Source organism: Camellia sinensis, chromosome 13, assembly GCF_055761805.1.
Source record: "Camellia sinensis isolate YWXY chromosome 13, ASM5576180v1, whole genome shotgun sequence".
Taxonomy (NCBI): Eukaryota; Viridiplantae; Streptophyta; class Magnoliopsida; order Ericales; family Theaceae; genus Camellia; species Camellia sinensis.
The window spans coordinates 63,766,453-63,784,200 of record NC_138973.1 but is presented as its reverse complement, the minus strand read 5'-3'; the positions used below and the strand labels follow the sequence as shown (position 1 = coordinate 63,784,200).

The window sequence follows — 17,748 nt, the reverse complement described above, 5'->3', positions numbered from 1 at the left end:
ATGCCTTCTTATAAATACAACTTCTTTGTTTTGCTTGCATATTTGTCTTCCCCTTACTGCTCTTGTATGATTCCATACTTAGAATATTTTGCATATCCTCAATGCACACTTTAACTGTGTAATATTTTACATATCTTCAATGCACACTTTAACTATACCCACCAACGGTTTACATCGGCAAGTACATTAGTACTTAGTTTAGTACAACCTTGGTTTTTACTTGTAAAATTTTTTTTCATAAATTTCATCAAGTGTTTGTCATGATCTCGGTTTAACTTCAACTTGTAAATTTTTCACAAATTTCAACAAGTGTTAGACATGATCTCGGCCTAACTTCAACTTGTAAATTTTTCACAAATTCCAACAAGTGTTAGACATGATCTCGGCCTAACTTCAACTTGTAAATTTTTCTCAAATTTCAACAACTGTTAAACATGATCTCGGCCTAACTTCAACTTGTAAATTTTTTACAAATTTCAACAAGTGTTAGACATAATCTTAGTTTAACTTCAACTTGTAAATTTTTCTCAAATTTCAACAAGTGTTAAACATGATCTCGGTTTAACTTCAACTTGTAAATTTTTCTCAAATTTCAACAAGTGTTAAACATGATCTCGGCCTAACTTCAACTTGTAAATTTTTCACAAATTTCAACAAGTGTTAAACATAATCTTAGTTTAACTTCAACTTGTAAATTTTTCTTAAATTTCAAGAAGTGTTAAACATGATCTTGGTTTAACTTCAACTTGTAAATTTTTCTCAAATTTCAACAAGTGTTAAACATGATCTTGGCCTAACTTCAACTTGTAAATTTTTCACAAATTTCAACAAGTGTTAAAAACCAGTTTCCAACTCTCTACCCCCTAATGTGAACTTTAAGTTCCACTTGGGTTCTCATTATGCATGCATTCCAGAAACATCATCAATTATCCTATCAGTCACAAATGTGAAAAATCAAGCTTTATTTATTACTTCGGATAATAACAAAGAACAAGAAAATTTAATGACAAAAAAACTTAAGATTGCAAGTATTCCAGGGCCTTGGCAACTCTTTGCCCTCATTATCTTTAAGCCGATATGCCCCATTACCCAGTACCGAGATGATTCTATAGGGTCCCTCCCAATTTGGGCCAAGCTTGCCCTCTCTGGGATCCTTCTTGTTGCCGACAACTTTTCTCAAGACGAGGTCACCGATTTGAAACTCCCTTGGGTTAACCTTCTTATTGTAAGCCCTAGCAAGCTGCTGCTGGTATGCCGCCAGTTGAATTGCAGTTCTCTCCCTTCTTTCTTCTAGCAGATCCAGGTCTCGGGCTAATAATACATCATTAGTTCCGTTCTCTACTCCCTGGGTTCTGATCCCTGGGATGCCGACTTCAAAGGGAATGACTGCTTCTGTGCCGTAGGCTATAGCAAATGGGGATTCCCCAGTTGATCTTTTCGGTGTAGTCCTATATGCCCAGAGTACACTTGGTAGTTCATCTACCCACTTCCCTTTTGCTGCTTGCAGTCTTCTTTTAATTCCATCCAAGATGACTTTGTTGGATGCTTCTGCTTGTCCATTGCTTTGAGGAAAACTGGGGGTTGAAAAGTAATTTTTGATTTTGAATTTTGCACAGAAGTTCTTGATTAGTTTACTGTCAAATTGTGTTCCATTGTCGGCAACTATTGCTCTTGAAATCCCAAATCGGGTGATGACGTTTTTCCATATGAAGTTCTTCACGTCCATATCTCGGATCTTGGCAAGAGGTTCAGCTTCTATCCATTTGGTGAAGTAATCTGTTTCTACTAGCAGGTACTTCCTTTGCCCAGTTGCTTGGGGCAGTTTTCCAACGAGATCCATGCCCCATTGGGCAAATGGCCAAGGATGGATACTGGGTTCAGGTCTGCTGCCGGTTGGTGTATCAGTAGTGTAAACCTTTGGCACTTTTCACATTTCTTGACATAGGCTTCTGCATCTTTCTGCATTTAGGGCCACCAATACCCTTGGGTAATGGCCTTGTGGGCAAGTGATCTATCCCCTGTGTGGCTTTCATATATTCCTTTATGTATTTCGTATAAAAAATCTTAAACTTGTGAAGGATGTACACATCTCAAAAGGGGTCCATTGAAGGATCTTCTGTAGAGATGTCCCTTTGCTGTGAGACTGAATCTTAGCGATTTCAATCTGATCTTGTGTGCCTCTTTGTGATTATCTGGCAGTTTTCCTTCTTTCAGGAATGCTATTATTGTGTCCATCCAGCTTGGTCCCATGTCCACACACATTCCTTCACGCTATATGATCAGTGGTTCAATGCTTGGGCCCGATAAGTAGTCGACCATTATCGTCCTTGCTTTCCAGGTTGTATTGTACTAGCCAAGTTGGCCAATGCATCAACGTAACTGTTATAATCTCGGCTAACCTGATGCAGTCGACAATTCTGAAACAAGGCCACCAACCTGCTGACCTCCTTTGAGTAGGCCAACATCCTATTATCTCGGGCCGCAAACTCGCCCGTTGTTTGGTTGACTATAAGTTGAGAGTCGCAGAAGACTATCACCTCATCTGCTTCTACTGCTGCTGCCAGTTTCAGTCCTACAATCAGTGCTTCATACTCTGCTTCATTGTTTGAGGCTTTGAACCCTAAACGAATGGATTGTTTCAATATCTGTCCATCTGGGGATACCAGTACTACTCCTGCCCCCGCTCCTTGTCGGCTTGAACTCCCATCGACAAACAATCGAAAGGAGTCGCCGATGTAAATGCTGTAGGGTCTGAGTTTTTCTTTCTGCCTTTGTTCTATTGCCCTCGGCTGGGTTTCTCCTTGCTTGCTTTGACATTGTTCACCTTGGCTCAACGGAGCCCGATGTTCGATGGATTCTGGCATGAACTCGGCCACGAAGTCAGCCAAAACTTGGCCTTTGATTGCTGTTCTAGGTTTGAACTCCAGGTCATACTGGCCCAAGGCCACTGTCCATCTGGCTATTCTTCCTGTCAAATCCCCTTGTTGCAATAGGGACTTTAAAGGGTGTTTAGTTAGCGCCACAAAGTAATGATTCAGCTTCTTTGAAGCCATTACTAAAGCCAGTGCCAACTTCTCCAGGGGTAAATACCTGGTTTCTACATTAGCTAGGGTTTTGCTTATATAGTAAACAACCCTTTGTTCCATTTTTCTTCCCGGATTACCACTGCACTTACTGCATGTTCTGAAACTGCCAAGTACAGGAACAACTCCTCTCTAGGTTCAGGATTTGAAAGAACTGGAGCTGTAGTTAGTTACTTCTTCAAGTCGGCCAGGGCGGCTTCGCACTCCTCGGTCCATAAGAAGTCTGTGGCTTTCTTCACTAAGTTGAAGAAAAGTTTACACTTGTCTGAGCTTCTGCTTATGAACCTATTCAGAGCTGCAGCCCTTCCAGTCAGCATTTGCACCTGTTTTGTCAACGTCGGGCTCTTCAACTCTAGGATGGCCTTGATCTGATCTGGGCTGGCCTCAATGCTCCTTCTAGTTACCAGGTACCCCAAGAACTTACCAGATCCAACTCCAAATGCACACTTCGATGCATTGAGTCGGAGCCGATATGTTTTAAGGATATCAAAAACTGCTTTTAGGTCGGCCAGATGACTTGCAGGTTCCTTGGTCTTCACGACCATATCATCGATGTAAACTTCAACTATTCGACCAATCAGGTGTCTGAACATCTTGGTTACCAACCTTTGGTATGTCTCTCCTGCGTTTTTCAACCCAAAAGGCATCGCTCTGTAGCAGTATAGCCCTTTTAGGATAATAAACGTAGTCTTCTCCTCATCTGGGGGATACATGGCTATCTGATGGTACCTCCTATAGGCATCTAGGAATCTCATTCTTCCATGCCCTGAAGTGACATCTACTAGTTGGTTAATCTTGGGTAAAGGAAAATTGTCTTTGGGACAGGCCTTGTTTAGGCTGGTGAAGTCCACGTAGACCCTCCTTTTACCATTCTTTTTCTTTACCACCGCTGTGTTCGATAGTCATGTCGGGTAATCTACCTCTCGAATGGTCTTGGCCTCCAGAAGTCTGTCTACTTTCTCTTCCACTGCCTCGACGTGCATCAATGTCGGCCTTCTTGCTCGTTGGATTACAGGTTTGGCTGTCCTGTCGACGTTCAGTTTATGGCAAGTGACCTCGGGGTCAATGCTAGGCATTTCGTAAGGCGTCCAGGCAAACACCTCAATGTTTGCTCTCAAGAAAGCCTCCAAATCTTTTTCCTCTTCTTCGGCTAAGCCCGAGCCGAGAAGGAAGAAGCGTTCTTTATCCCCTTCCTGGACAAGGATTTTCTTCAGTGTTTCTTCACTTTTCTCGGCTGGCTCTTTGCCGACGTCCTCTTGGACCTCCATGTCCTCGTCTTCAATTTTCGCCTTCTCTGGTTCTCGTATGCTACAGGTAGATTTCATTGTTGCCAGGGAACAGTTCTTTGCCTGCAGTTGATCTCTTCTAACCTCCTCTATCCCATACTCTGTTGGGAACCGCAAAAGTTGATGCAATGTTGAGGGAACAACCCTCATTGCATGCAACCACGGTCTTCCCAGGATAGCATTGTAAAGGGAGGGTGCATTGATTATAGTGAACTCTGTCTTTATCTTCCTGGTGCCAGCCTGCACCTCCAAGCTTGTTGCTCCCAGTGGCCACATCGGCGTTCCATTGAACCCGACCATTGGGCCATTGCATTGCTCTATATCGTCTGGGTGAAAGCCAAGAGCTGCCTTGGTTGATTAGGATGCGCTTCACCTGGCACTCCCTATGGCACTCCCTAACCTGGAGGGATACTACCAATGCATTGTTGTGGAGATGTTGGACCATCTCAAGGTCTGCTTCAGTAAAGGACACTGCTGGTTCTTGGTGCTCCTTGGCCCAATGTCGTTTTTTCCCGACCTGGTACACGTGCTGCAAGTGTTTTACCTTCTAGGTCTCCCCTCTTATTTCGTTTTCGTTGACCTTCGAGTGAATTACATTAATTACCCGAGGTCCTCCTGCCTGTGGTTGCTGTGCTGGGGGAGGCGGAGCTGCTAGTGCCTGAGGCAGTCTTGCCTGCTCTTCCCTTGTCTTGGCCTCATCTACAAGGTCCCTCAAATGGCCTTGCCTTACCAGGTCTTCCAGGTGTGCCTTCAGGGCTCTACAACCCTGAGTCATATGCCCATCTTCGTTATGGTAAGCACAATGCTTACCAAGGCTTCTTCCCATAAATTCTCTTGGTACCCATGCTGGTGCTCTAAAGTAGGGCAGAGTTCGAATTTTATCCAGGACTTTGTGAATCGGGATTCTGAACACAGTTGTTACTGCCTGTGCAGCCCTCAGTCCTATCTCTTGCTTGCTGGATCCGTTGTTACATCGGCCTTGCTTCGGCGAGCCATTTCCTTTCTCTTGCTTTGTCTCCTTGGCTCCTGACGTGTCTTTCTCGGCTCTGGCATACTTCTCAATTCTGGCCATGAGCTCTTCCATGCTTTTTGGCAATGTCTTTGCCAAAGATTTTCGTAGCGGATAGTCATTTTTTAGGCCGTTCTTGAAAGATATGATCGCCACCTCTTGGTTGCACTCGGGTATTCGGTTGAACACCTCATAGTACCTTTTTGCGTAGGCACTAAGGCCTTCATCCTTGCTTATTCTCAGAGCCATCAAAGCATCTACCCTTAATGGCTATAGTTTGTTTGTCACAAACCTGGCCACGAACATCTCGGCTAGGTCTTCACATTTCTCTTTGGCAATTTGTGAAACCAATCTGATGCAATGTCCCCGAAGGATGAGGGGAACACCTTGCAGAGCAACGACTCGTTCCCAGTGTATAGTGCCATCGAGTTTAGGTATAATTTGACGTGAAAGTTGGGGTCCGACTTTCCGTCGTATATCTGGAACCTCGGCAAACTGACTCTTTTTTGGGGCCTCAAATTTGTCCAATTCCGCCAAGAATGGTGTTTTCAGCTTGGCAGGGGAGGTTACCTTGGCATCTTGTTGCTTCCTCTTGAGGTAATCTCTCAAGTCCTCCTTTGTCTACCTAGGAGCTCGGCTATCTCCTGATTTCAACTTTTTTTCTGCACCATTTTCGGCTTCGTTGTGAACCTTCTTCAACCTTTCTCCATTAGTTGTGTCGAAGCACGACGCCTGCCTTTGAACATGCCGATGTTCTTTAGGGTCTGCCTCCTTGGTGTGATGTGTCCTTCGAGACTCTTCCCTCCTCGACTCTCCTCACCCGACCTCCCTTGAAGGCTGGTGAGAGTGTCTTTCACTCCTGGTGTGCTGGGGGGCTATAGGGAGTGTTTTCTGCCCTCTTTTCTGGGCATTGGCCGCTGGAATCGGCGTGTCGTGCAGCGGGAATGGTGGCTGCATGACGTTGTTTTGCATTATAAAATTGACGACCGATTGCAGGTTTGCCAATTTATTCGCCATCTCTTTCACCTCTTCGTCCCTCCGCAGGCATCTATCCTTCCATACCTGGAGGTCGTCCTCGTTGTAGTACCCACTTCGATCTGGTTTCTTTGGTACATCACCACCCTGGCCGACGTCTTTCTTTCTGTGATTCTGGTTCTGAGTTTCTTCGTTGCAACCATCTTCCTCCACGTTTGGGTCAACGTGTTTACCATTCCCAGCAGGGATTTCGCCCCCAATCTTATCCTTCTGTCCGTCGCTGGCTATCTATTCTCCTTTCTTTCCCACCGATGGCGCCAAATTATGTGAGTGAATTTCCAACCACACTGCCAAACTCAGTATTCAGCTGGAGAGCACTGGCAGAACAGATGGCACCTGATTGACCTGCAACAGAAAGAAGAGATTCTAGCGGTGGTTCGTCCATCCGGGGGAACTCCGACGATCAAGTCAATTATCTCTCAAAGACAAATCAAGTTCTTAACTTATAGTTCAGAATATGAATTGCGTACCTTAGACCCATGGGGGTGCCTCTCTTTTATAGCCAACACTTACCTAATCCCATTAGAAGCCTAGCTTCAATGGATTTAGGATTATTGCCAATCTTGGACTCCCAGTAGGATTAGAATAAACTTTCTAAGAGTCTTATCTTTACCTAAACTGAAGTCCTCTCTCATTCTAGGACTCTTGTCCCTTATCCGCTTATCCCGGATTCCGATATCTTCGGAGATAACCTCGACTTAGAGGAGATCACCTCGGCATCACAACCAGGACACGTGGCACCTTAGCTGACACGTTGGCATTACCTTGGCCACATGTTGGTACTCAGAAAATATATCCCCACAATTTCAATTTGGTACGAGTCACAATTAAAATAAACTTGAATAACATATTTTATTGAGTGCCTAATATATTATTTCAAATATGACACATCAAGCAACAAAATAATAAGAAGGTCAATGTATTTCTAATATGCAAACTAACATTAAATAAAAAAAATGAGTGAGTGATGATTCGAACTTTGGGCGGTAAATACACACATAATTCTTTTTTTTTTTTATAAAAATTATCTTATTATTATTAGTAGAATATACATAATTTGTATAATTTTTAGGGTTGCGACTGCACCCCTCCCCATCCATTCTTGAGTTTTATTCACCACCCTTGCATAACAATCAAACATTGTCATAATGAAATATTAGTTATTTCTCTCTATTATATTAGAAATTATCACATTAGTTAAGGAGATCACTTGGCCATGTATTTATCTAATGAGATTATGTCATTATGTCACTTTTCTACTATTTTTTATTTTATTTTTAGGACCATGAAATTATTAAGCCATTGTTATTGATTGGGTCTGTTGCTAATGTGGTGTTATCGGAAAACAGGACTTATTATAGGGTTATTTTCTCCGTCTTGTAGCTGTGTATAGTTGGATTGTAGTTGTCTAATTTCATGTAATTATTTTTATAGTTGTAATTAATCTATTATCATTTAGCATTATGCATTATATATATAAACTTAAATATATGATAGTTTAATTATTTCTATCATAGATATCATTTTGAATACTAAAATTTCATCAATACAGTTACATCTGATAGTAAATATGTATATATAAAATTTGCTAATTTTGTTCTTATAAATTAACTTAATTGGGTTGCAGATTAGAGAAGCAAGGCCAAAGGTGACACTTGTTGCTAGAATGGCAGCATCAATTGGAAACTACGACTACATTTTTGATTGGGAATTCTAGACCGATGGTTTAATACGCATTAAGGTCACCTTCTAAAACACTTTCACTCTTGATTAGAGATTTTCTGTTTTCACTCCTCTATTGTAATTTAAAATTTGTTAGAAATGGTGGGAAAAATTCTGGATAAAAATAGAATTTTTTCTTAACTTTGATCTAATTTTTAGGTAGGACCCGAGCGTCGATTTTCGTGGGTCAAAGTGGTAACGCGTTCTATGCTGCGTTGTGATTCACGTGGTATATTTGGTTGCTCAAAACCATTATCGAGTGAATGAAAAATTGAAGCCAAAGTGTGCTCCATGAAAATGGAGTTTTGGTGGAAATTCCTTAAGGTTGGAAAATGGCTTGTCCTACATTGATTTGGTGAGAAATTTTGAATGGGTTTATAAGGCATGAGATTGGAACTTGGGGTGTGCCCCAAGGGATATCCAAGTTTTGTAGAGAGAGAGGTTATGGGCAAAATGTGCTACACCCATTGGACTCAAAAATCACCACACGCGCACCACCGTCCGTCTAGTCGGGCAGGCTGGGCTTAGGCCCTGGTATGTGGTTGGACTTGTTCGGCCCAATATTAATCTTTTTGGGCCAAAAACATTTGAGTTTATATTATTTATTTTGAAATAAAATCTATCCGTTTTTATTTCAAAATTCTGGGTTGAAATTAAATTTAAATTTTGTAATGCACCTCTCTACAAAATTATGTCCATACAGAATACAGATTTCAAATATGTTTAATTTTCAAATTCAAACAGATTCCGTTATTTGTCCAATTCAAAACCCAACAGGTACAGTACCTGTTCAAACATGTTGCACCTGTTTAATTCAAAACCTGCAGCCACCAATATATCTATAAATAGACTAGTTCCCCATTTGGATTTACACATTCACTAATTTTGTCCTTAATAATTTTACAAACATTCTCTTCATATTGTTGCATTATTTTCTTCTAAGAGAGAGTATAAACACTTAGTGTGTTCGTTGAACAAATAAGTTGTATGCTGCATTTATTTGTTGATTGATCATTTCATCTTGGGAGATAGACGTCCATATTCTGCAAGCACCGCGGAGAGGACGAATCTGTCTTAAGGAGACAGTGTCGAACACTGGACTTGATCAGAATAATATTCAAGTTATTAATCAAGTAAATTATTTATTTATTTTCTATTTTGTTATTATTTATTTAAATCAGATTTTAATTTTATTTTTGTAACAAAATAAAATCTGTTTTTATTTATTTAATTCTTTGTCTGGTTTGATTTTTGTAATCAAACATTCATTCCCCTTTCCTATTTTTCTTTTATATTCTGTTTGTCGTTTAGTACCCAAACATAATTAATTTATTTAAATACAATGAAGATTGTCCAAAAATCTTAAGATAGATCATTTTTGGCGTCTTCATTGTATTTAATTTTCTGTGATTTCATAAAGGCATATTCCAGTTGGAAAAACGGATAGTGGTTTATGCTATTTGACAGATAGTAGTAATATACTGTCTATTTTCTTTGACAACTAGTAGTAATATACTGGTGTCATTAACAATTGCAGAATATTAATTTGTGTTCTAGAAAATTATTGTGGTATTTTATTTTTCTAGTTTTAGTAACAAGGAAAATAAAATTATTTTGTGTTATAATTTATTTTCTGGTTTTAGTAACTAGAAAATTAATTTGTGTTTTAATTTTTTCTGATTTTTGTAATCAGAGATTATGGCTACTGCAATTGAAATTGCAACTGGTAGTGGTACTCCAATTGTTACACCAACACTAATCCCTATCTAGAACCATGTTGAAGTACCAATAAATCATAGAGAAAAAGGGGAAAAATTTAATGGTACTGAGTTTAAGAGATGGCAGCAGAAGATGCTGTTTTATCTTACAACTCTTAATTTGGTCTAGTTTTTCCATGAAGAGGCTCCAACACTTAATGAGGGTGAAAGTGACCGGCAAGTTGTTGCCACTGTAGATGCTTGGAAACATTCAGATTTCCTGTGCAGAAACTACATTCTCAATGGCCTTGATAACATGTTGTATAATGTTTACAGTCCTCTGAAGTCAGCAAAAGAATTGTGGGATTCTTTGGAGAAGAAATACAAGACGGAGGATGCCGGCACGAAAAAATTTGTCGTCGGTAAATTTCTGGACTTTGTTATGGTAGACTCCCAAACGGTAATTTCTCAAGTTCAAAATTTTCAAATAATTTTGCATGATATTTATTCAGAAGGTATGTCTCTTAGCGAGTCTTTCTAAGTCGCTACTTTAGTGGAAAAGTTACCATCGGCTTGGAAAGATTTCAAAAATTATTTAAAACATAAACGCAAAGAGATGACCATGGATGAACTTATTGTAAGACTGAAAATTGAGGAAGATAACCGTAAGGCTGAAAAGAGGAATGTGAAAAATTCCATTGAGTCCAAGGCTAATGTGGTTGAACAAGTTCACAAACCACATAACAAAAAGAGGAAGTTTACGAGAGATGGTCCTAAACAAGGCAACAACAATGGCAACAAAAAGTTCAAAGGAAAATTCTATAACTATGGCAAGGCTGGACATCGAGCTTCTGACTGCCGCTGCCCTAAGAAGGATCATGGAAGTGCAAGCAAGAAGACTACCAATCAGGCCAATGTAACTGAATTAGATTACATCTCTGAGGGAGTAAATGACATCAACTTCTCTGTTGTGGTGTCTGAGGCTAATCTGGTTGGAAATCCGAAGGAATGGTGGGTTGACACTGGGGCAACTCGTCATATTTGTGTGGACAAGAAGATGTTCACTACCTACAATGAGGCTGCAAATGGTGAACAACTTTTCATGAGAAATTCTTCTACTTCTACTGTGGCTGGACAAGGAAAGGTGATCTTGAAGATGAAATCAGGAAAGGAACTGACCCTCAACAACATACTGCATGTACCTAACATTCGGAAGAATTTAGTTTCTGGTTCTTTGTTAAGTAAAAATGGTTTTAGGCTTGTATTTGAGTATGATAAATTTGTATTATCAAAGAGTGATATGTATGTTGGTAAGGGATACATGAGTGATGGTCTCTTTAAATTAAATGTAATGACAGTTGTATCGAAAGTTGCTATGAATAAGAACAACATATCTTTTGCTTATATTCTTGAGTCGAATTTATGGCATGGTAGATTAGGACATGTGAATTTTGATGCTTTGAGTAGATTAATTGGTTTAGATTATATACCAAAGTTTAAAATTAATCCTAATCATAAATGTGAAATTTATGTAGAAGCAAAACTAACTAAGACTCCATTTAAATCAGTTGAAAGGAAAACCGAACCTCTAGAATTAATTCATACAGACGTATATGATCTTAAATTTGTTTAAAGTAGAGGTAAAAAGTATTTCATAACATTTATCGATGATTGCATAAGATATTGTTATGTTTATTTACTTAGAAGTAAAAATGAAACCTTAGAAATGTTTAAACTTTACAAAACAGAAGTTGAAAATCAACTTGGTAAAACCATTAAAATGGTTAGAAGTGATAAGGGTGGTGAATATAATGCACCATTAAATGAATATTGTGTACAACATGGCATTATTTAGCAAACTACAGCACCTTATTCTCCTCAGCAAAATGGAATTGTTGAAAGGAAGAACAGAACCCTAAAAGAAATGATGAATGCCATGTTACTAAGTTCAGGCTTACCACAGAACTTGTGGGGGGAAGTAATATTGTCTGCTAATTATGTTCTTAACAGAATACCCCACAAGAAAATCAACAACACTCCTTATGAATTGTGGAAAGGTCGACCGCCTTCCTATAAATACTTAAAAGTGCGGGGGTGTTTAGCAAAAGTTGAAGTTCTTGTTCCTAAAAAGACTAAGATTGGACCAAAAACAGTAGATTGTGTATTTATTGGTTATGCTCAAAATAGTAGTGCATATCGGTTTCTGACTTATTAATCAGAAATACCTGATATAAATGTGAACATTATTGTAGAATCAATGAATGTTGTGTTTTTTGAACATGTCTTTCCTTAGAAGAAAGGACGGGAATTAAGTTCACAAAAAAGAACTTATGATTGTACACAAATTCAAGAGACTAATGACAATTAAACATAAGAGACTAGTAATGGTCTCGACCAACAGGATTTAACTGATGATGAACCAAAACGAAGTAAGAGAGCGAGAACATCAAAATCCTTTGGTCTAGATTTTCTGACATACTTGTTAGAAAATGAACCTCAAAGCTTTAAGGAAGCAATGACAGGTCCTGAAGCACCTTTGTGGAAAGAGGCTGTTAATAATGAAATTGAATCCATTATGCAAAATCATACTTGGGAATTGGTGGATCTTCCACCTGGTTCTAAACCTCTTGGATATAAGTGGATATTCAAGAGAAAAATGAAAGCAGATGGTTTAATAGACAAGTATAAAGCAAGACTTGTAGTTAAAGGTTACAGACAAAAGAAAGGTCTGGACTATTTTGACACATTCCCCTGTGACAAGAATAACATTAATTCGCATGCTTATTGCTATAGCAACGTTGTTTAATTTAGATATACATCAAATGGATGTTAAGACAGCTTTTTTAAACGGTGATCTAAATGAAGAGATCTATATGGAGCAACCCGAAGGGTTTGTAGTGTCGGGGCAAGAAAAGAAAGTTTGTCGGCTTGTAAAATCACTTTATGGATTAAAATAAGCACCTAAGCAATGGCATGAAAAATTTGATCATGCAATGCTTACTAATGGGTTTAAGATAAACAAATGTGACAAATGCGTCTATGTTAAAAACACTGACCAAGGATATATCATAGCTTGTCTTTATGTGGATGACATGCTTATCATTGGAAGCAGTCAAAACATGATCAAATCAACTAAGCAAATGCTTAACAAAAGATTTGATATGAAAGATATGAGGGTCGCAGATGTTATATTAGGAATGAAAGTTACTAAAACATCTGACGGATATGCATTATCTCAATCTCATTATATTGAGAAAATTCTTGGTAAATTTATCAAGGATGAGTTGAATGTAGCTAGAACACCTGTAGACATTAGTATTTATTTATCGAAAAATAAAGGTGATGTAGTGTCTCAGTCAAAATACTCCCAAATAATTGGAAACCTAATGTACCTAATGAATTGTACTCGTCCTGATATAGCTTATGCAGTCAGTAAATTAAGTAGGTACACTAGTAACCTCAGAGAAGACCATTGAAATGCGATCATTCGGGTTCTTAGATATCTAAGATTTACCCGTGATCATACATTGAACTTTACTTGATATCTAGTAGTACTCGAAAGTTATTGTGATGCTAATTGGATATCGGATACTAAAGATTCAAAATCCACTAGTGGATATGTCTTTACTCTGGGAGGCGCTACTGTTTCTTGGAAGTCCATGAAACAAACATGTATCGCATGATCCACAATGGAATCCGAGTTCATTGCTTTAGACAAAGTAGGAGAAGAAGCAGAATGGCTTCGTTACTTCTTAGAAGAATTTCCAATGTGGCCTAAACTTGTGCCAGCTATTTGCATTTATTGTGATAGTCAGTCTGCAATAGGCATGGCACAAAATCATATGTATAACGGTAAGTCACGACATATTCGTCGTCGACATAATACCGTTAGGCAATTGTTGGCAAATGGAATAATCTCAATAGATTATATAAAATCTAAAAAGAATATTGCGGATCCGTTAACAAAAGGTTTGACAAAAGAGCAAGTGTATAGTTCATCGAAGGGGATGGGATTAAAGCCTATTATATAAGGGTCATCATAATGGTAACCCTACTTATATGACTGGAGATCCCAATAACTAAGTTCAAAGGGACAACTAGTTATGTGTGGCTCGCCAGAAATCACCAAGGGATAAAAATTCCCTACATATTCCTATGGTGAGAGTGATATCTGCAACATGTGTTGTCTGCAGGGATATAAGGATAAGTTTAGCTTTTAATGATTACTTATATCTTGATTTAGGCATGAAAATCAAGACGAGTATAAGGAGATACTCACAATAAGAATCACCTATATGAGTGTCGAACTAGGGTCGGTTCTATGAGAATGAAGAGGCTAAATTCTCTAGAAACACTCATGAAAACCAGGAGCGTTCAAGGCCAAAATGAACACAACAGTGAGAACCACGATGTGTTAGAAGATATTTTGTGTGAAATCTACTGTCTTGGCTTACACAAACGGCTGAACAATTCAAGACATCACGTCCATTGGTTAGCTAGTAAGTCTGATAGGTTATCACTAAGGAAGGTTCAAGGCCGAAAGCTACCTATCCTGATGCAACATATTTTAGACTTATACTCTTTCGACAAATTTTGAATATTGTTGCATTTCCGTTGTCATCAAATTCTATTCATGTGGGGGATTGTTAGAAATGATGGGAAAAATTCTAGGTAAAAACAGAATTTTTTCTTAACTTTGGTCTAATTTTTAGGTAGGACCCGAGCGTCGATTTTCGCGGGTCAAAGTGGTAACGCATTCTATGCCGCGTTGTGATTAACGTGGTATATTTGGTTGCTCAAAACCATTATCGAATGAATGAGAAACTGAAGCCAAAGTGTGCTCCATGGAAATGGAGTTTTGTGGAAATTCCTTAAGGTTGGAAAATGACTTGTCCCACATTGATTTGGTGGGAAGTTTTGAATGGATTTATAAGGCATGAGATTGGAACTTGGGGTGTGCCCCAAGGGGTACCCAAGTTTTGTAGAGAGGGAGGTCCAAAAATCATCACATACGTGCGATGCCGCCGCTGTTCGTCCAGTCAGGCGGCATGGGCCTGGGTGTGGGTGCGTGGTGTGTGGTTAGGTTGGGCTTGTTCGGCCCAATACTAATCTTTTTAATTCTGGGTTGAAATTAAATTCAAATTTTGTAATACACCTCTCTACAAAATTCTGTCCAAACCGAATACAGAATACAAATTTCAAATCTGTTTAATTTTCAAATTCAAACATATTCAGTTATCTGTTCAATTCAAAACCCAACAGGTACAGTACCTGTTCAAACAGGTTGCACCTGTTTAATTCAAAACCTGCAGCCACCAATACATCTATAAATAGACTAGTTCCCTATTTGGATTTACACATGCACTAATTTCGTCTTTAATAATTCTGCAAACATTCTCTTCATATTGCTGCATTATTTTCTTCTGAGAGAGAGTATAAACACTTAGTGTGTTCGTTGAACAAATAAATTGTAGTGCTGCATTTATTTGTTGATTGATCATTTCATCTTGGGAGATAGACGTCCATATTCTGAAAGCACCGTGGAGAGGACGAATCTGTCTTAAGGAGACAGTGTCGAACACTGGACTTGATCAGAATAATATTCAAGTTATTAATCAAGTAAGTTATTTATTTATTTTCTGTTTTGTTATTATTTATTTAAATCAGATTCTAATTTTATTTTTGTAACAAAATAAAATCTGTTTTTATTTATTTAATTCTTTGTCTAGTTTGATTTTTGTAACCAAACATTAATTCTCCTTTCCTATTTTTTTTTTTATATTATGTTTGTCGTTTAGTACCCAAACAGAATTAATTTATTTAAATACAGTGAAGATTGTCCAACAAAATTTGCATAAGAAATCTCGAGAACAATTAAACAATCGAGAGTTTATTGAGACAGAATGACAGAGAAATTCACTCTTGATGTTATTTTTTTTTTTTATCGGTAAATATTAGTTGTTAGTTGTTAGATGACAGAGAAATTCACTCTTGACATCATTAATGTCAGAAAATTCTAAAACAGGTAGGGCTATCTGGGATGCTAATGGTGAAAGGGTCGTCAAACGAAAATATGCATCAAATGCCTAACACAAACGACATGTCAGGTCCATTTGTGTCGGAAAATGTCATTGGCGTGGTTGATGATCATTTCATTACATTCCACCTCGACATGGACATCGATGCTACTGATAATTCATTCGTTAAGGTCGATCTAGTAAAGGAAGAGACTTTGCCAGGCCAATCACCTAGAAAAAGCTACTTAAAAGCGAAGAGACATGTCGCTAAGACGGAGGATGAAGCGAGAATTAAGCTTACGCTCTATGATCCATCAGAGTTGAGTAACCCAAGTGGTTACAAGGTTGTCCCTGGCGGGACTGCGGCGAGCTTGCTTGATCTCAATGATCCTCCACAGATTAGAGCTGCTTTCACTAATAATCAGGTTTGGTTTGTAATAGTCTTTAGCTAAGATTTGATTGTCTATACTTTAAAAAAGAGGGTAATTAAATTGTAGAGCTATAATTAAAACTTTTCAATTAATTGCTAGTCTGTGTGATGAATGATGGATTGTATAGATATGGGTGACTCGGTATAACAGAACAGAGCAGTGGGCTGGTGGGCTTTTGGTGTATCAGAGCAGGGGAGAAGACACACTAGCTGTGTGGTCTGAAAGCCATGTGTATTTTCAATTTTTTTTTTTTTTTTGATTGGGTAAATTATGCTAATTTGACATAATTATTGTGTACTTTCTTATGGTTTTAATTCACATAAAATATAACATTTTATTTTTTATCAGCCATTCATTAGTTGTATAGATTAAGAAAAATAGTATTATCTTTTCTTTTATACTACTAAATTGTATATTTTATTCAAGATTAATCATGTGTTCCATTTGTATTATTTTTGCTAAAAGAAAAATTGATGTAAATATTTCAAACTTACGAGAATTAGTATATATATATATATATATATTTTTCCAAACGGAGTAGTTAGTATCATTTATCATTTTTTTATTTTATGTTTTTATTTTTTGAAAAATACTAAAAATTAGTTGATGAAGGAGTTGATAAAAATGGCTTGATGGAGTTTTTTTGAAAGGGTAAAACTTCTCCCAAGTTCAAATACTATTTGAGCCCGTAAGCCTCATCACGAGTCTCGTTTTAATGAACCATTCATTTTATAGGGCATATATAACATCGAAACAATACTTCTTGTTGGCACAATAGGTGCAAATAATTCTATCAAATTTATATTTAAATTTGAGAGAAAACCCACTTTTACAAAACATATATCCTCAAATTTTCGATTTTTTTTTTTTTTTTGGGTGCACAAATCCTATAATTTGTGTTTCTAATATATTTATTGCAACATATAAACAGGAATAGAGAGATAGAGAAGGAGTATATTGTATTCGGGCCATTGTGGTACACACTGGGATTCCATCACATGCCATGCCAGGAGGACTATCCAATAATGCCAACAGTCTTATCCAGCTTTGATCTCAAGCCTGTTAATTTCTTCCCAAGCAATCCAATCCTTCGGGCCAAGCCCATCTTTGACCAGGACCTCCCTGTTTGTTGGCCCACTACCTCCTCCTAATCATCATCACCATCGTCATCACCCTTTGCTAAGGACCTTAATATCCGCAATCTTCTGTTATATTATATATCAAAATGCAAATCATTATAATTAGTATTTAGTCCTACTTACTTAATTGTACTATGAAAAATTGAACTGAATGTGAACTAATGTTTCACATCATGGTCTTATATCAAATCTCAATCCCAATTGATCACCACTTCACAACAGTTCCTTTCTTATTTTACTTTATTTATTTATTAATTGTATTGTTTTGGTCAATAAGTAGGAGATGAAAATTTATAAATATAAAAATAATTACATAATCCAACAACTAA

At 38.0% G+C, this 17,748-nt stretch overlaps 1 pseudogene; it reads left to right on the top strand.

Moving 5' to 3' along the window:
• Positions 1-17,532, top strand: part of LOC114313964 (amine oxidase [copper-containing] gamma 2-like) — a 45,342-nt pseudogene extending 27,810 nt beyond the window's left edge.
• Positions 17,533-17,748: the final 216 nt, after the last annotated feature.